Source organism: Rhamphochromis longiceps, linkage group LG1, assembly GCF_057381845.1.
Source record: "Rhamphochromis longiceps isolate RC_006_pf linkage group LG1, R_longiceps_female_GT1.1, whole genome shotgun sequence".
NCBI classification, from domain to species: domain Eukaryota; kingdom Metazoa; phylum Chordata; class Actinopteri; order Cichliformes; family Cichlidae; genus Rhamphochromis; species Rhamphochromis longiceps.
The window spans coordinates 12,346,263-12,367,744 of record NC_140557.1 but is presented as its reverse complement, the minus strand read 5'-3'; positions in this window follow the sequence as shown (position 1 = coordinate 12,367,744).

The window sequence follows — 21,482 nt, the reverse complement described above, 5'->3', positions numbered from 1 at the left end:
CATGCATAGCAGATCTCACAGCTCTAAAAACAATAGCCAACTTGTTTAGTGCTTATTTGCTTTATTGCTGAGGCGCTGATGTGAAGATGGCTAATACTCTGACATGCCCTTTCAAAATTAACATAAGCAAGAACAAAGAGTAGAAAAGTTGCTTGTTTGTTGGTTTAATCTTACCATAAACCAAAGAGGAAAAACGGAATGTGCAAAAGTGTGTGTAACTTTTCTTTTTCCACTTTGGTTTTTAGTTGTGATTAGAACAAAAATGAAACACTTCCATGACAAGTAGTTGTCATCTAAATGTGATGCCTTTAGACAAAAAAAAAAAAAAAGGCAAGTGTGCATCAAGTCTTTATGCGGATAAGCAACAAACGATAATAGGGTCTAGTTTAATATCACTTCCTATTGATACCATTACACTGACACTGGTTGCAGTTCACCAAAAAGCACACAGTCCTCAATGAATAGATCTCAGCCAGCCAGATATGGAAATCTGCATGTTTGATTTGGCATAGATTTTACGCTGGATGTCTTTCTTGACAAAACATTCCCCAATTATTTGGGTTTAGGACTAAGAGTGCACTTGCTTGTTCCCCTGTCTCCGTGGCTATGTTTTCTCAATGAACAGGAGCGAATTGATAAAGTATTTAGGCTTGCTTCAACAATCATTTTCATTTCCATTTTTGCCAGTATTAGTTATGTCAGAACAGAAATTCAAAATATCCTTTGGTTTTTCTTATAAAGTGTAGTTGATTCCTCCCACAAAATGCATTATGCTAATGCATGCTGACTCATTGATTATGGGTGTACAACAGCACATACTCCCTTGATTGCACTCATTTCCAAAGAGTAGGAACAAAAGAAGAGTGTTGTCAGCTGTTGAAAACCAGAAACTTACTTGTGTGTATCAGCAGCAAGCTGGTGATTGCTGCTGTTTTTTTTGAAGTGTGAAATTAAAATGATTGGATGATTGGCTAAGAGAGTGTGATATTTACAGAAAGGGTTCAAAAATTTAGAAATGGAACTACAGTAATTAATGTCTCTTCCCAATTTGAAGCATAATTAAAATTGCAAAAAGGACAAAAATCACCCTCTAATGTTTTTTTTTATTGGCCTAGACTATGTTGCCTTTGCCCCCATTGTAAGCAGAATAACTGAGAGTGGGTGGTCTCCCACTTAGAAGGTCTTCTGGTATCCTTCAGTCTTTTTGACTTTGAGAAAGAAAGCAAACACATGTGTTTTGCAAAGCAATTTCTTTAACTACAAAAGAGCAAGCGTGCTTGATACTTCATGTATTTTTCTCTTTATAAATGCCACCCATGTGCTATAAATTAACGTCAGCTAATACCAGACACTGATGTGCACAAATACAGAATTTAAAAACCATTTCTATGCCGTAAAAATCCTGCATAGTTGCACAAGTGCAGCAGTTGGAAATGACCTGCATTGCAGCTGTACTTGGATCAAACGCATCTTGCTGTTATCCAAATCAAACTCAAATGTTCGAACAAAAACTGATTTCTGCTAATGTCAGATTGATCCGACAACTGGAGCAGTTACATAACTGGCTGAAACTAAATCAAGCTGTTTTCAATCATTAATTACAAAAACATTTAAAATTCCTTAAATCTAATTTTCAGTTTCAACAGAAACACATCGGTAAAGCATCATGTGTGTGTGAGAAGTGTGATGGCTGTATCGTTTTGGACTAACAGTACATTCATTTGCACTCACGGCATTTCAGTCTTTGTATTTAGCAACCACTGGGCTGCAATTTAAGCATTAGAAAGTGGCAACTTAGACAAACTGATCTCTATTAGCCTGCTCTGAACTCTGGGATGTTTAAAGCTATTGTCAATAGTCATTGTGCAATTAAGTTGTTTGCATTGATAGGCTGTTAGATGGCTTTCTGCACAGCCTTTATAAACTGCGGGGCAGCTGTGTGGACTGTCAGATTTATAATCACCGTGCAGCAACTTGTTAACTGTCTCTAACAAATAGCTGCTTTATCTCGGTTTCCTTTTTTCATGTCTTCCACTTTTCTTTCCTGACTGTCCTCTCATCTACTTTATTTTCTTATCCCTTCTGCTTCTCTCCTCTCCTTGCTTTTCTTCTCCCTTTGACCTTTCCACTCTTACATAGCCTGTCTTCTCCTGTCTTTTCTTTTCCTCTTATTCTTTCTGCTCCAGTCCTCCTTTGCATTCCTTTTCCTCTCCTCTCCTCTCCTCTCCTCTCTGGGGTCCCATCCTAAAGAGGCTGCTCCCACCCAGACACAGATGGCCCCCAGATCAGATTTATCAAGGCCAGTAGGGCCCTCTGCAAAAGGTCACTCTCTTAAAAGCTGACCGATCAATGGTCTAACTCCTAACAGCCATGCTTTTTCGTCTCTTCTTTTTTAGCGTGTTGTGTATGTATGTAGGTGTGTATGCTTTTAATCACGCACGTACCTGCCTGTGTGTATGCGCAGCTCTGAGGACCAACAGAGACAAAGACCCTGGGTGTTACTAATCGAAGGGCTGTCCCTCAGACGGTCCTCTAATGACCTCTTCCACCTCTAATAGTGCAACCTTATTGAGGCACTACTAAATATTTCAGCAAGTCATTAGCTCATTACACGTCATTATCTACAGCGTGTTCAGCCCGCCAGGATTAGCTGCGAGACTTTTAGCAACTTCTCTGCGGGAAATCAATAATCGGCAGACACTTTCAATCACCGGGATCATCTGTGTGTGGCTATCAGAAATTCACACAATCATAGATTTATGTGTGGGACCGTGCACACACAGACGGCGTGTTGATTTAGCTGAACGCGTTGATCACTTTTGAATATTATGTTAAATAAATATGATGAATGCATTATTCTCCTGCGTTTTATTTCATCTGACTGAGAAAACAGAAGAATATTTGTTCCACAGAATTCTGTTTACTGGGTCTCAAGATTTATTATGAAAAAAATAAAAACAATCACTGACATGCACTGCCATTTTTTTATTACTGAATTTCAGCTTCCCCAAATTTTACTTCCCCAAACTGATGTTTTAAAGGGCTGGACAAGATTGTGAGCTAAGCTAGAGTGCCAAATTATTAAGAACATATTTTAATACAACACGGGATGTTTTTGGGGAAGGCTGAAATAATTTAGTTACATTACAGCGCATCATTTCCAAGTTCTGTGATGATTACTTTGGAATTTTGGTGGTTTTCAAGAAGTAAAATCTGCGTCTCTTGGAGCAGCCTTCATTATCACAATATCATTATCTGAAATCAGCTAGCTGTGTGCTAGAGTAAGTCATTCCTTTAGGTCAGGACATTGACAGGAGTCAGATCAAATGCACCCAGCAGATATCTTTCATTAGACTGTAAATCCCCAGATTCCACATCATGAAATCTCAGGCCTTGTCTGAGATAACCATGATTCAGTTTGGAGGACACCAAGAAGATTATACTACAAAAAACAATACATAGAATTTATATGCAATGTATGAAGCCTCTTATTTGCATGTAGCATGATTTAAATAAAGGGTCATGGGCCAAGGTTGAGTGCCTCATCTGTAGTGTGCCGGAGAGTTTGTGTTGAACCTGAGCGTGCCTGCTGCCTGGAAGGGAGACGAGAGCTGTTTAAAGCAACCATGAAACCTCTTTGACACACTTTAGGAGTCACTTAACAATGGGCAGGGTGTGTGTGGTTAAGTGTGTGACTAATTTCCTTTAACACAGTGTGAGATTGAGAGACTCGGGGCCGGAGGGGGGCGGAGCTGCTACTTGTTAAGGAGGTCAGAGGTCAGCTTTTCTTGAATAGATCCAGAAATCCTCAATTAATTAGGCAAACACACACGCAAACAGAAACACATGCCTGCATACAAACGCATGTATGAGCATATAGGAGAGTCTATTATAAGCTGATCAATGTTTTTGTGCACAGCCACGGCGTTGCATGCCAAAGAGAAATTGATATAATTTTGCGCGGGCAGTGAATCGACAATCAGTCAACGACAAATGGGAAGCGCAGCATCTGTAAACAGTCTTCACAGATACGAGCTAAACAGCAGCTTTCTCTGCTTCAGCTTTTGCCTTAAACAATGTATCTGCGGGTCCATCTATCACTCTCTCCTCACCCCTTCCTCCAGCAGCGCAGAGACAGAAGAGGGGGATGTTTGAATCAGCTAAAAGTTTAAAAGCTTTATTATAAAGAGGAAATACAATTGCTGTCTTTGCTGTTCATCTGTCTTCCCTTCTGCTGTCTTGCACTCGCCATTTGGACAGCAACGGCATTACTCAGCAAAACACTGAATGTGCTCATCAGAGAAATTAATACGCAAGATCTAATCTAATCAGTGTAATCTGATTCCATGTGCTCCACTATTAAAGGGTTTTCTGCGAGAAATACGCTCCTGCAGTAAGTAGCTTGCTTAAAATGGTCTCAGAAATAATATTATGTTTACTGTTCAAGTAAACATAATATTATTTATGACTTATTAAATAGTCTCTCCACAGAAGTAATACCCACTAACATCTAGATAAAGGGAGAGAACAACCGCAGCAGATGAAATTAAGAAGCGTGCATGTTGTATGCACTCTTTTTTAGCGTATTAATAATGAATAGTTTTTCATATAGTGCGTTTAAAATGATCCCCCCTTACACCCAAACCTCGAGTAAAATCATGAACAGGTTTCGTATGTTGTCCAAATTCTGTATTTTTATTTTCTGTCTCTCACTTTTTTACTCTCCTGATATCTCTCACCTTTCATTTCTTCCTTCGTCTCGCTCATACTTATTTCATTCGCAGCCCCATCCCGGCAGCCACCCCAACAATATTTCACATCCTGATTTATTTTGGTCCTGGAGTCATGTGACCCTAAATATTGTAACTGACCCTGGGTGTATTGATCTTCCTGTGCAGGCTAGCGCTGTGACTTCCTGCCTTATAACGACCCTATGAAACCCTCCGCTATCTATCATTATCAACATCATCATTTAGGAGAAAAAGAGTGTCGAGCTTCATATTTATCCATTTGTGTACATGTATTTGCATTTGTGTACCTTGTGTTGTCTTTTTTTTCCTGCATGTATCCATATTTTTTTTACCTGCCTAAAAATCAACAGGGTTTTTTTCCCCCCGTTAAGGTGTGTGTTTTTGTTTATCTGCAGGTGTGTCGTGTTTGTTGCTGCCACTGCATGTGTGCAAGCGTGTGAGTGCTACTAATGATGTTATTTTGCCAGAGGAGAGAAAAAGCTCCTGTCACCATAGTAATGAGGGGTATTTATATCAGTTACCTGGCACTAAACCACTCTGATCTCCTCTTCTCATGTCTTTTTCTCACGAGACAGGTGTGTGCCTGAGCTGCATTTGTATGCACCAACTATCCGGACCTGCCTGCTATATGGCGGTGTGTGTTAGTGCGTGCATCTAAGTGCGCATAAATGTGTAGATCTATAAGAAGATTGCAGGATATGATGGCTGGAGCACAAAATGGTGTGAGTGTGTGCGTTCATGAGAAAAGAAGGAGTGTTTAGAGGGTGGAAGAGACAAAGAGGTTAAATTGAAAGGAAATGATGAGCGATGAGTCTGTGTTGCACATTAGTGTTCTGCAGGTTTTTTATTATTATTATTATTTTTCCACTCTGATTGTCTGTTTCCTTGGACCTCGATGCTCGTGTAGCCTTGGGGAGCAGTTTTTATCCTTATCTGGACGTCCAGGAGTGTGACACATCCCGATACGCCTTAAGAAATTTCAACATCTTTTGACCAGCGGCCTTAAAGAAGATGTGTGTACGTGTGAGTGTGTGTGGAGATGGTGGAGGGTGTTGGTGGTGGTGGGGGGGTGAGGCCGTATCCATGGTAACACCCCACCGCCACCCCCACTGGGTCCTAAAAGACAAAGCCTCACACACACACATGTACACACATGCACACGGAGCACTACAGGGCCAGCTGAGCCAGATCAATATTTCTCCCCATTTAAAGAACAGAATTCAGAGAATGGCTTTTCAGCGCCCAGACTACAGCCGTGCTTTAGACCTTGGGTTTTTACACTAAACACCCAATCTGCAAAGTGGCGAGGCTTTTTTGTACTGACCCAAAATAATTCCTGGCCTGAATCTTTTCTTTTCTTTCATTTCACTGTATTGATGGATCCGTTCAGCCCTGGCAGGACCTCTGTCTTGCTCTCTATCTTTGTGTGATTTCCCCCCATCTTTCTCTCACTGTTTTCCTACTTTTTACTTTTACCCTCTCTCCACTTTCTCTCCCTGCCTCTCCGAGTGAGTGACAGGGTCAGATTGCATTCAGCATCCTCACTCTTTGTCTCACCCTGTGGCTGACCACGGCTCAGGTCCCAGCAGGTCTCCCTGTGGTCCCCGGGGGCGTCCAAGTCCATCTCTGAGGCTGAAGGGCTGGACTGGCCTTGGCCTTCTGGCCCTGTTGGGTGACTGGAGGAGGGGTGGGTGGTGTGGTTGTGGGGGAGTCCTTGACTTTTGTCAGTGGGTAAAATGGAGGAGAGCTCCCTCTAGCACTTCTAAATGGGAATAACACGCAAAAAATAGAAAAGCAAAAAACAAACCCCAGATCCTTTCACTGCGCACAAAGATGCAAAAACCGGCTAATTATTTTATGTGCCTCTAAAATATAATATACAAGCTGATAAATGCATGAACATGTATGCAAGACATGCATACACAGATGGTATCAAGTGTCAAACACAAACAAATGTCAGACTCAAACATGCATAGAGAATTGCCCGAGGCTGATTGGGGCATCCTATTTCTGAGTCAGCCATGGGAGGTATTTGAGCCCTCTTTGGTTCGATATCTTGGCAACCCCCATGTGTGTGTGTGTGTGAGCATTGTGAGCGCCTGCATTTCATTAAACACATCCCACACATCCCACTCTCTTCCTCCTAATGGAATAATTCATTGTTCCTTGATTCTGCTTGTTTGGAATCTTCACAGACGCGAGTCTTTCAGTCTTTCACCATCGGCGTTAAGACTGTGATCTGAGTGAGGGAAACTGATAATTGATTTCATCAAGCAATGAGGCTGTTGGCCACTTGGAGCAGAGAATGAGAGATTGGAGGGGACTTTACCTGAGTGGATCCATTTTCTACATAATCCTCTACAATCATCCTCAAGTCATCATTGTGCTACTGGAGGTGCCGGTGTGACACATTAAAGATTGCTGTGCAATGCTGTCATTAGATGTTAACACTCAGTGACCTGTTAAGTGCTCTTGAACAAAGCCCTGGCAAGCTGTGGTGGCATTAATGAGGGAATGGTGCATACAAGGAGTGAAGTGAAAGTCAATCCCTTGCTGCTGTGAAACTGTTTTAAAGCAGGATGAGCCAGTTGTCACGTGTTATTGCAGTCTGATAGAGCTCAAGACAGAAAGAATTAAGGTCTTGTAACAGAGATATCTGAACCACATAACTACTTTGAAGGCTGTAGTTCACTTTTTATGAAAGAACATACACATGTTTTTAATAATTTCTACGAAAATTATTACATTTTTTCATTTCCTAAAGTTATTTTTGGAAAATTCCAATAGATCTCTCTGGCACAGGCAGGCTTTCTCCCAAACAAACACACACTTTCACACGGTTTTGAGCTTGCACTTTAATTTGAGTCAGTTTTCAGCTCACTTAACCTGTGTATAGAAGGAAGATGTAGCACCTGGAGGAAACTACAGTCACAGAGAGGACGTTCAATGTTCATCTAAAATCTTTGCAAAGGTCAGTCACCCTCTGTGTAGGCTGCAGAGGGAGTTGAAAAGTGTGTAGTCCTTCATAAAGATCAGCTGCTGTGGGGAGTTTGAATGATTCTGAATTTCAGTTTATGTCAGTGATGGAAGAGTAGGAAAAGGGTATTTTATCCAATATCCAAAGAAATGTCTGAAATACTGTTACAGAATGAGCCAATTTGTCAGTGTCCATGAAAATATTTGACAAGTCTTTTGTTTTTGAATCCTTGAACATATTTCACCATTGAAGCGATTGTCTTGTGATTTGGTGCTATGTAAACAAAACTGAATTTGATTAAACTGTTGGAATTCAATAAACTGAACTGAGACACTCCATCACTGCAGATTTCAGTGTATTTTTAAAAAATCTATATAATATGATCCCCCATTTCCAGAGCCTTAAAAAAAACGGATAAACTAACAGAATGTTAAATATAGCGATATTTTAAATCTAGAATTAATGGACATTACCAAATGCTGTATTTCCTTTGCTGGACCTTTACCGCAGCTACCTTCAGTTGTGCTTGTGAGTCTTTCTCCGTTCAGCTTTGAATCTAATAACTGAAAAATACTCTATTAAGTTGAGATCAGGCGATTGGCTTGGCTATTGAATAATATCCCCTTTCTTTGCCTTGAGAAACTCTTGTGTTGGCTTTGTACTATGCTTTGAATCATTATCCATTTCCACTGTGAAGTTCTTTTTTTTTGCAGCATTTGCAGCATACTCTAAATAGAGAGTATTGTCCTTAACACTTCAGAATTCATTCTGCAACTTATATCAGCAATCACATCATCAATAAACACTAGGTACCCGGTTCCAGTGGGAGCCATTCATTCCTATAACACAACATTGTCTCCACCATGTTTAGCAGAACATGTGACACGCTTCGAATCATTAGCTGTTTTTTGTTTACCCTCATTCTGGTAGAAGCTAATCTTGTTTTCATCAGCTTGTTTTTTTTTTAGATGTTTTCCGGAAAAGTCTAATTTGGACTTCCTCTTCCTGAGTGTAACCAGCAGTTTGCACCTTCTAAATATCTCGATCACACCTTGTTATTTATTTAAATAATAACCTCAGGATAATGATACTTGGAAACTCAGAGCCTTTACCAGGACGTTTGACCACTTTCTGAGACGTCAACAGTTAGCCACATCACATACAGGAGCCTGTTCCCAACATACCATTCAGACGGGGATAACCCTGAAAACCTTTGAAGGTTCTGGGGTGCAACGCCCCCAAATGCACATTAACACTAAAACTATCTACAACAAAAACAATGGAGATTGTATCCCTGACAAAATGGGTCTATAGTTCGTGTTATATATTAGCGCTGCAACAAATTGGGAAAATACACAATGACACTCAATCCAATTTAGACTGGACCCATATGGAAAAGAAATAAAAAAAACTTATAAGAGACTTGCATAAGATGTGGCCTACTTCATATAGTGAATCATATAAGGCTTATATGATTTACTCATGAAAGTGGCCACTTTCATATATTGTTTCATACAAGTTTCATTTATATAATTTTTCAAGGGATCTTATATCTGTTTTCACTCTTGTATGCTTTTCATACAAGTTTCACACAAGACAGATACAAACTATATAAGATTTATATATATCTTTATATCTTTTCCATATGGGGAAGTAGACAGAAAAATTCCTTTTATGCTAAAATGCATGAAACCCTTTACAGCATGGTTGCTTCTGGTGGTCAGCTCTGGTTTTAGTCCTTCAGCAGTGCCTGAGTGTTTGTTAGCTTAGAGAAAATAATGCAAATTTCATGCACTGAGCATACTAATTTCAAGTTATTGCATCAGTAGGAAATGTCCTATGTGCAGGACTTTTTTTATAAATTGGATTAACTGACTTTTTCAGTACCCTGATTTGACATTTATTTTCATATCTTATTCAGCTATACTGGATTAGCCAAAAACAGACATTCATATTAGATCATTTTATCTCTGAATTGGCTTTTAACTGAGTTTTAGAAGAATATAATTACTATATCATATTATTTATTGTCATTATGATAAAATACCAACTGACACACCAGGGCTTGGACTACAGCCCAAAAAGACAGGAGCTCTCCAAAGACATAATAACCACACTGGGTATTCACTAGTTATTAGATTTAATGTTTTCATCCTTGTGACAAACACAACCTTTTATAGTTAGATACGGCATCTTCCTTGTCTGAGTAATTGATCAGGGGTGCATGAAAGCATGTCATAAAGTGAATGCCGCCTTCATTTTGGCAGTGACCTGTTAGAGATGCTTCTCTGAGCTATTTGTGGTGGTACTTCTTCCATCAGCAGCGACCAAGGTTTTCTACTGAAGGAACAAGTCAAGATATACAGGCGGCCAGACACAGCCATATTTCAGATGGGAAAAGGAGACGTGTGTGCACTCACGGTCCAATACACACACATTAAGCCACATACTGAGGCAAACAGTATATCAGCAGACACACACACACACACACACACACACACACACACACACACACACACACACACACACACACACACACACACACAGAGGAGGGAGGGAGGTGCTGGTGAGGTGGGGCCAGGGGTGGCGTGACAAGGGGACAGGGACACGCTGTTAGTTGTGTGTGTATCAAGGCTAGCGATGCTTTAGTGTGTGTCTGTATGTGTGTGTGTGTGGTGCATGTGCTTGGCATTGACACAAGCACCTTGAGGTGTGGCAGACAGCCACCATCTGCCTGTAAATAATGTGTGCTGGAGAAGGAAAGTCAAAACCTGGAGAAAACAGTTATATGTATAAAACAGCTTAACTTAAGAAAAAAAAAACCCATATTCTTATGTTGAAGAAATGACTCAAAGAACATCAAAATAGCAAAAAAAGACAAAAAGTATTTTAAACATTTATTACAGTGATACTTCATGCATGCGTTATTGGATCAGTCTGTCAAAAAACTTGAGTCCAGCTGCAGGAAGTTTAATCCAGTTGACTTGCATCTCTGCATGAAAGAGATGACCCAACACAGCAAAGCCCAAGCCAAGAACTCCCAGCAGATTTTGGGGGTGAGTGTGGTGTTGTGCAAAACTTTGAGCAACAAAAGTTCCCAAGAGCCCTGTCTCCACCACCTTTGAAAATGAAAGAAGTTTAAAAGTTTGTAGGCTTAGAGACCGGGACTCTCTGTACATAATTTTAACTGAAAAAGAAACCAAACAGCCAATGGCTGTCTGAAAAACCTCCAGATGCTATGATGAGAAGGAAAAAGCTGTAGCACACCCATTAGTCAGTCCTTGAGGGTAGAGTGGTGAAAAGGAAGCTACTCTGGTACAGAAGTAAACTCAATAAGACTTAGTGCTATAGGGACTGCCAAGGATGCTTCTGAATAAAGCATGTGTGTGAATGAGATTTAAAGGGGACTTATTGTGTTCATTTTTTTGTTGCTGAAGATCCACTACAGTAGCTTTGACCACTTCACAGTTCCTCAAAAACCTTTTTTATCTCATACTCTTTACAGTGGATTTCTTTCTTTAATTACAAACATGATTTATAGGTATGACCCTGTTAAAGTCATTCTACATGTGCACTAAAACATTGTTTCAGAGGTATGCACAAGGTATCCTTTGGTGTTTGTGCTTTGATACAAGAGCAATCGTTAACAGCACAGAGCCAAACCCTCGTCTTTAAAAGAGCCACAAACTGTTCATGAAGAGGAGAGGTTCAAGTGACAACAGGACCATCAGCCCAGAGACTGTTACTTGCATCCAGTTTTACTTTGACTACTTATTTTCTGTCACTCCCTCATAAGTTACTAGCTTTGGTAAAATTGCATTTGTTTGCAAGATATTGCCCAAATCTTGCAAATAATGCTAAGTGTGACCACTCAGTAGGTTGTATGTGATGAGTTGGGACTGGGATCAGGCTCTCATTTATAAGACTGAGTAGGAATACCTCTCCTCAAGGGGAGGAAAACAAGGATGAGATCATCACATGAAAATATACTAACAGTGCTAGCGCATGCATTTGTACACAAAGAGACAGCTTTCTGAGAGGAAACACTCAAATCTGCCCACCTTCCCACTTCTGGTCAGTTGTTTTCAGCTTTTTCTACTTCCAGTGCTTACTTGCAATGTGCAGCTTACTTAATTACTGTTTATTGAGCAGTTTATGGAAAATTCATGCTTTACAATAAACATATTACATTAAGTTCTAATTCCATGTTGGCCAACCTGAAATATGTTGCGTTCTGTGCAAGTACACGTTATGTGGAAGCATTTTCTTCCCACTTCCCATGTGCCACTGGCATGTTTCTCAAGGCTCATTAGTGTAACACATATGTCAGTGTTTTATTAAAAGCCTTTTTCACTGTGTCTCTATAGATGGATATGGATAATTTTACGTGGTAAAGAGCAAAGTGTGGGCAGAAATCAACGCTGTCATTTATTGGTCTCCGTCTTGTAAAGCGGCAGGAAGCTGCAGCAGGAGCAGGCGCAGCAATCATGCTTTATTGTTTTATGGTGCTCAAATAAAAAACATGAATCATCTGGCTTTCTAAAGTGCAACGTCTAACAATGTCAGAGTGACTGTTTGTGCCTGCATCTGCAGTCTTAGGGAACCACTGTGAAAAAGCGAGTGAAATAAAGAGATACAAAGAGACTGAGTGTTGAAGTAGATGAAGGCGAGCATATGAAAAAGAAACATGTAATCTATCTATCTGTTTATCTATCTATCTTGGAATTTCTATGTATGTTTGTAGGTGGGGGTTGATTAAAGTGCTGCGAGCAGGCAAGATGAGACACAGGAGGCATCACACAAACTAGATTTACGCACCAAGTATCTCTAGAGTAGATGTAGGTGTCATTCCTCTCAATATTTCATACCTGTACCGATCGTTTTATGCTTGCATTTGCACTTTAGAAAACAACACCAATGTATGAAATGTAAATACTGCTGTCTGTCCAACATCCACAAATGTATATAATAAAAATGCCAGAATTGCCGCTATTTGTTTATTTATTTATTTTATTAGAGATCTAGACACTTTAGTGCATGAAAATCCAGTTAGGGCGTCTGTTTTCTAAGATGGAATAACCACACTGTCTGGCACCAACAATCCCACCTTGTCTGGGTGAGCTGTCTCTCTCACTGTAATGTTTATGGGCTAATGTTTTCGCTAGACTTCTTTGTTTGTTTTGCAGTTTAAATGTCTGAGAGCTTGTTGTCTTTGCATTTTGCAGCTCCGCATAAATCTGTTTTTGCGAACCACTCCCCAACAGCAGAAAAGTATTTGTTGTTAGAAATGATACACTTACAAGGCTGATTGAAATTCCATAGTTATGCATTCACAATGGGTCCACGGTGTGCTATCAGCCTGAAAACGGCATCATACAATCTACCTACCCAGGTAATAATTAAACCTGTACTTTCCTGATATAATATCAAAATTCCTGCTGTTTTTGTTAAAAACAAATAAACAAACAAAAAACACTGTAAAATTGCACAGGTCTAATTTACTTTCTCAGTTTAGGTTAATTATGCTGCTTTTAATCCAGCGTCACTGCAACCAATCATGTCCCATCATAGATCTAAAGGACCTCATAGTATCACATTATCCCAACAGAGCACTTCTAAGATAAAATAAGAGAAGATAAGAGAAGAGAAGACTTTATTGATCCGACAATGGGGAAGTTTTTGCGTCACCTCAGCTCAGGTACAGATATCAGAAGGAAATACAAAAATACAAATAAGTACAATCAGTGAAAAGAAGTAAGATAATACACTATGTACAATGGTAACCTACACAGTATGTGATTATGGATATGGTTGGAAATATGGAAGACATAAACTATATAGCTTGACATAACTATTGTACCACTACTATTCCTATTTATAGACATGTACACACAAACACACACACACATGTACACACTAAATATTAGGGGTGCAACGATACACAAAATTCACGGTTCGGTTCAGTTCGATACTTTGGTGTCACGGTTCGATATTTTTGCGATACAAAAAAAAATGTTCATGCCTTTTTAATTTGTCATTTATTAAAATTATAAATATAGATTTTAACTCAAAAGTACAGTTTTTAAATTTAATGTTGCTAAAACAACAAAATAATAATAATAAAAATAAATCTATCTGATCGAGAAATCACTCATCTTTGGAAAAGAGAGTTTATTACAGAGAAATGGCTCTTTCCAAAATAAAAGCTATACTATACGCTTCTTCTGGGCTATATTCTCAGCAGCATATTAAACATATCAGGTCCCCATAAGGAGAATCATGTGCTAACGGCTGTCTCAATGACTCGGGTAAAGTTTGTAGCATGCATGCTTGTTGTTTTTGTCTGCTTCCACTTTTCTTTGCACGAGGATGATGTCGGCGTAAATGTGCCGTCATATTCGTTGTGTTCCCACTAGTGCTGTCAGTGTTAATCTCGTTAAATTGACATTAACGCCATAACGCGCAAATCTCCGTTAACGAGCTACCGCGGATCGCCCCGTGCATGGGACTGGACGCACTAGTTCCCATCAATTGAGCATTGCGTGGCACATCCGACATACTGTTTTACTTTTGTCCATGACGCGATTACCATCAGGGTCATGCTTCACATGAAGACCAAAATAGTTCCAAACGCCAGATCTGAATGAGGGTGGGGGAGGTTCAATTTGCCATTTTGCAACGAGCTTAGCTTCTGTCTTGCTAGCTTGTGCTGCGCTCAGTGGATCTGCACTCGACAGTGCAGCCTAGGCGGAGTAGTCGAACGCAGATCCACTGAGCGCTCAACACAGACATCATCAGAAGAAAAGTTGATAAAATAAATAAAAAATTTTGTACTGTTCGATACATATGCGTACCGAACCGAAAGCACTGTATGAACGGTTCGATATTGATACGAGTATTGTTGCACCCCTACTAAATATACATATGTATACATATACATACATATATACCTGCACATGTCCATACACATGGAAGGTCCATTATGCATGAAGTGGTGACCGGGGATGTTCACAGTGTCCAGTGACTTATGACATCGTGATTGAGGAGTTATAGAGTCTAACTGCTGTGGGATGAATGATCTGCGAAAGCGCTCCTTCCTGCAGCGAGGGTGTTTCAGTCTCTGACTAAAGGAGCTGCTCAGCCCACTCACATACTCATGCAGTGGGTGATGTGGGTTGTTCATGATGGATGTCAGCTTTACCACCTCCACTCTTTAACAAAACTCTTTAACATTAAAACTGTCAAAACTTGGAGAGTGATGGTAATATGGCAGGTATACCAACTAGCCACAACAACCACCTGTAGATGTGCAAGACGTGTAATAATTTGTCATTAGAGGGTAAGAGGAAATTTGTCCAGGGTAGTTTTTTTTGTTCATTTCCTTTGAGTCCACAATTACAACCTTTGCGTCTTTGCTCAGGATGTCTAACCTCTCTGCCTGTGAGTAGTCATTAAAATAAAAGCCTAGAAAAACAATGCCGTGTTGACTGGAAAGGTAATTAGTCTTCATTTCCTGAGCTGACGAAGTGGCAGGCTGTCTGCCATGAGGAATATATATATATGTTTTGCAGTTTTGGAGACTAAAAGGAAATTTCAACCTTCCCAACGAGCAACATTGAAATGTCTGACATTCTGCTTTGCTCCCAAATATATACACTCTAGAAAAACAAATTTATTTGCACATTTCTTTGAGACTTGTTAATTTCTTTTCCTTTTTACAGAATCTGCTTTGTAACCATCGTGTACTGTGAAGAGACATGAAAAAGCAGCTTTGACTGCTGTGTAAAAGGCCTTTGCCCAGCACTGCTTATTAAGGCTTGCTTGAGTAGTGTTCACACTGTCTGATTTTCATGGAGCTCAACAGCACAATCAAAACTAAAAACAAAAGCAGTCTGATAGTCAGCACCTCTCCACACCATGCATTGAAGGAATTGATTATTTTCTGAATTGAACTGATTCACTGATGAGTTTGTGATATTCTCTTGAGTATTGTGCCTAACATGTTCTTATTTTTATTTGATGCCTTCTTTTATGAAGATTTGATGTGAAATCTTCCAACAGTAGAGAAAGCTCCCAGCAAATCCTGGATCCACAGCAGCAGCTACATCTGGTAACACTTGCATACAAATTTGTCAATAACCTTTTGAGTAACCCTGCTAACAAACTATAGAGATCCTACATACTATGGAGAGCTTGTGAGTGATGCTAGACAAATTGAAGTAACTAATCGGTGTACATATGTGTTTTTTAACGTATAAAAATACATATAGTGACAAAATGCATCTGTTGGCCCACTTTTAACTATTAAAATATGTTGAATGTCATCATAACTTTAGCCCTAAAAAAGTCTCAACCTTCACAAAACATACATTTCCTCACTGTTAAGTTAAAAATTCTAGAAAATATTTGTAGTGCTCGTTCCTCTTTGCAGACCAAATTCTCCCAGTTTGTCTGTCTCATCACCTACCTTTCTCTGCCCTCAGTCATTTCTCTTCCATCTCCTATTCATCAGCCTCACTCTCTTTCTCTGTGTAGGTTTCTCTTGCCCCCTGTTCTGCTCTCCCTCCTCCCTCTCCGTTGCTGAAACAATCATCAATTACCCTTATCCCTCTGTGTTATCCTTCTCTCAATCTCCCTCCATCTTTCCTGCCCATCCAGCAGAGTGGTTCCTTCTGGTTGGCTGTGGGCCACCCAACCCCGTCCCTGTCAGTCACCCTGCAAACGGTAGCTGAGCAGAGACTGACAGCTCTATGAGCAAATCAATAATAATCTTGAGCCTATGTAATCCTATACCTGAGGAGATCCCTTAGTGCATCCACACCTCCTTCGTTTCGCTTACCGTTTCATGCATCCTGATTTGCATATTTGCTACGTAATGTGCTAGCCCAGAAAAGGAAGACGATGACCTGTGATGCAGGAAAACAAGCCAAATAATCTAAAAATCAGGACGCGCATATGAACATTCACACCAACACAAAAACACACTATGATACCCACACACTGTCCTGTCCTGACTGTCACCAGGGGTAAGGTCATCGTGTTTGATGTATCAGCCGACTCTCATATGACAGCCTTCATATAACTCCAACCTCTTTCCTCCCCAAGAAAATTAACAGTTAGGGCTGAAGGACTGAACGAGCAGAGAAGATGTTGCGCCTGTCTCATAAAAAATGAACCATAACAAAGCCAACTTTGTGAGCTTGAACCTTTTTTTTGTCTCTTTCATAAGAATAATAATTTGATTTCTCTTGCCTGAAAATTATAATTTGCTGTCGTTAATGCTGTGAATCTGAAAAAGCATAATTAAATTTATCTTTTGTTCTATGTATTATTCTTGGTGTGATTGTCATGTGATTAATTTAAGTAAGCCCCTAAAACCAGAGAAGGTGCAGTGCAGCACACTAGATGCTCCTCCACCATAGGTGAAAGGTTTTGGTTTGTAATTATTGTTGTTTTGACCCACACAGCTCTCTGGGACTGATGAGGGATTTATAGTAGTGAGCGTGTGTTCATTAGTGTAGATTTTCGCCTACGCAGAACCTAGAGGGGTATGCAACCCATACAAATATGCTTGAATGTATAAAAAACCTCACAAAAAACCCCAACAGGCAGCTCAGAGTGGACGATTCTGTGCGTAGGTCGAATACCAATTAACTGAAAAGTGGACAGGATGGGGAAAAAACATGAATGATTAAAAAGAACAGCACGAAAAGGACGGACAGTGGCTGCAGTTGGCAGTTCTTGTTGTTTTTAAAGCTCATTTCACTGCATGTTTTTGTGTGTTAGAACTTGGCTCTTTTCTGTGGCTGAGTGAAAGATCAACAGCAGCACAATCAAGACTTGCCCACAGATTTGTTTGCGAGGCAGCGTTCACAAAGAGCAGAGACAAGAGAGCAAACAGCTACAGCATGAAGCCGTCAGTCTGCAAAGCTGTTTGTAGGCAAATACGGACACAAGCGCACAACCATAAATCTGCTTTAAATCAAGAGTACCACAGCTTGAATGTTAGGTGGGTGGTGAGTAAAGATCATGTTAATGTGGCTAAAAATTAAAGTCCCCCATTTTCAAAAAACAGTATGTGGGAGCACATTCTGCACATTGAGGCTTTTGTTGTTTTTTTGCTGAATTTTCTTCCTTAGATGGCCACAGATGTTTCTGTAGATCTCCATGTTGAAGGTGTGACCCTGGGGGACAAAGTCACAATGCCAAATCCTGGAATATTTAAAAGAAAAGAAAATAAGAGAAAAACATGCTCATTTGTTGGTCCTTGACTCTGCAGGCTCTGCCACGGTCATAGTAGGAGACCTAGCTGTTATCAGCACTGATAAGCTTGATTTTTTTTTAAGGTTAGTTTGACAAAATTTTTTAATTTTTCTCTGCACAAAAAGCAGCTGATTGGTTTACATCAGCTGCTCTTAGTATATTTCGTAGTGCATGAATTACCACATTTGATGACTACATATCAGCAAAGTCCCAAAGCAAGGAAAACAGGATAAGCTCAAAACAACATCATAGTGCAGTCCAGCTGGCAAATTCTCCCAAAACATTATAGCTCCAGTCCACGCTTTCCTGTATCACACCAAAAACTGCACTGTTGATAGAACAAAGCAGCTGATGTTTTATACACTAATGGTCCAATGATATTGGATTTAAAGGATTCATATGGACCAGTCTTTTTGAGAGGAGCATGTTGTCTAGCTGCAGAGGAGAGTTGAGTACACGAGAACCATGTTCACTCATCTTCTTCCTCTTGAGTTAATCCACTTGCCCTCTCTCAGCTTCCCTTGTGCATAGGTCCCTCAGATACTATCTCCATCTGCTGTAATTATGGAGACCCCCACCCCCTACTCACTCAGCCACACAAACTCACACACACACCAAACACACTGCCCACTGGTGTAATTCTTGCTGCCTAGGGGGTCATGGGAGATTATGAGTGGGATCGATCAATGTGATGGTTCACACACACAAATGCTCACACACACATTCACAACCTCATCATTGATGAGGGCCTCCTTACCTCCCCTCGCCTACTGAGGGACATCCTGCAGCTAATGAGGACACACAAACACTGCCGACACTATCGACCACCTTAGCTTAACAAGGTACTTCATATATGGACCTGCTGGAAGACCATCAGCTTCGAGGCTCCCTTCTCTACACCTGCTCCACCACCGGAAAGTATAGTTAAAGAGACAATTAGTGCACAGTGATACAATGTCCAGGAAGAGTCTTCACTCTCTCCCACTGCTCTTACTTCCTGGACTCTTGGTGCTTCACGTCATAGCAGAGGGTGTACATGGAAATGCAAGTAAAGTTTAGCATCCAAGCCCGCAAATAATTAGCATAAATCATCACTTTTATTTTACACCTGAAGTGCATAGAGAGCAATACAAAACACCTCTGGAAAAATTTATGTATTGCTATGGGCAAAAAAAAAAAATCACTAGTCAAAGGAAAAGAGTATTTGGCATTGACTTTCTGGTTTTACCTCACCTCTGCTTTGTAATACCTCAGCTTTTGATAAATGGTGTTTCAGCATTAGAATAGAAATTAAGGATGTGGGTAGTGGCTAGTCTTCTTATTCAATCCTTCTCGCTCTTTTACATGAATAATTTTAAAGTCCATCCATCCATGTTTTCTCCCACATACCAAATTCAGGGTCGCAGGGGTGCTGGAGTGTATCCCAGCTGCCACAGGGCAAGAGCCAGCGTACACCCTGGACAGGCTGCCAGTCTATCACAGGGTCAGCATAGAGAGACAGACAACCATTCACACATATGGTCAATTTAGAATCACCAATTAGCGCAACCCTACAAGTATCATGTGTTTGGACTATGGGAGGAAGCCAGAGTTCCCAGGAAGAAACCATAGAGACAGTGGGAAAACATGCAAACTCCCCACAGAAAGGCCTCAGTCAGATGGTGAATTTGAACCAACAACACATTAATATAGATCACAGTTCCTGTGACTGTTTCACAATAACAGCTAAAAAGGGCATTTGCAATTAAATGTATTCAACACCCTGCAGAATATTTCTGCTGCAGGAGCATAAGCAGCAAACAGTAGATTATATACTAAATTAATAGCAGAATGAATGGCCAGTTACACACTGAACTGTTTCCTTGAATTCCCCATCAGTAGGGACACACTATCAGTTCAACACAGGAGTGCAGCAAAGAATAAATACAAATATAAGGAGATAATTATGCAATGAATTACCTTTGAACAAATAGTGGAAGAAATACCATAATTAGTTATTATTAATGAACATTGTTTTACAAAAATATACTGTTAGCTAATTGAACCATTAGCAAACTATTATGGTGTACAATTAATTACAGAGGTGCCATCATATCAGTGCATCTACTCATGCAATTCAACTTTAAATGGAGAGAATTCACATTTGATTTTCTGAAACCCTTAAAAGGCATGGTATAATTAATGATCCCAAGAGCATATTTTCCCCTGAGGTGGTTAGCTCTGTGCAAATATCCATGTGCCTCTGAATTTTCTAAGCATGTTTTATCTACAAAGACATTATACTAAAATGCACCAACTATGCACATGTCCTTCAGTAAAACTTCAAGCAGACTTCAAAGATCTAATGATTGCTACACATTGCAGCCACAACTTTCCACATGTGTAACTGAATATAACCCTTATCTTAGAAGTGCCTTCAGGAAAGCATTAATGATGAGCTGAAAGCAAAGTACAGTGTAACAGTTCAGTCTAATATTCATTTCATTCTTTCCATCTCAATACTCATTTTCAAGAAATTATATATCAGTATACATACTCTGGATAATCAATGTAAAAAGCAAAATAAAAGACATGGCCTGCAAAGTTGTATAATTCTGAAGCCGTACAGCTTGTTATGATTAGGTCCACAGAGAATAACTTGGAACTGGATAATATGTACACAACAACCACAATGAATTTGTACCATAGAAAGCAGAAAAGTCTCTGGGATGTGTCGGAATGTCGAGGTGTATTAAAATGCTGAAGTTGTGTTTGTCTTTATGTTTATACTGCAAGAGAGCACCTGTGACTTCACTATTTGCACCTATATGTGTTTCTATGTGAATGTGCATGCTTCTGTGATGTATGCATTATGGAAGCTGACTGCTGGTGGCCAGAGAAGACGTCAGTTTACTGCTGCGAACATGAAAGAGTTCTCCTAGGGGGGGAGGGAACTGGTCAGCAGACATGACCTACAGAATCAATGTCCTTATAAAAGAATAAATGACAAGATCAGAAGAAAGGCTAACATCAAGAAGTAACAGAGGATGGGTCCAGTCAAAAGCACTGACAGACAAAAAGAACAACAACCTGTATTTTCAAAAAATATTAAACGCATTAATGTGTTTTTTGTGTATTCTCTATAAAAACAATGCACAAAGTACCTGAACTGATTCAATTTAACTTCACTGATAAAAGTGCATATATCCTGTGCATTTAAACCCTGCACAGTCCAATACACTCTACTGCTAGTTTAAGTTGTAGCATAGAAGAAAAGTTGGTTTATTCTCTCTTGCTTTACAGTTATATGTGCATGTCATATTAGGGTCCATAGTGTTACATAATTAAATTTGAAACCTGCCACTCACTAAACTGAGAGACAAAAGCATATACTATATACATATGGACAAAAAGTTAATATAATACCTTAAAATATGGAAGTTTGAACATCCATGTTTCCTCTACTATTAGGAAACACCATTTACTAATGTAAATTGAATAGGAAAGAGTAA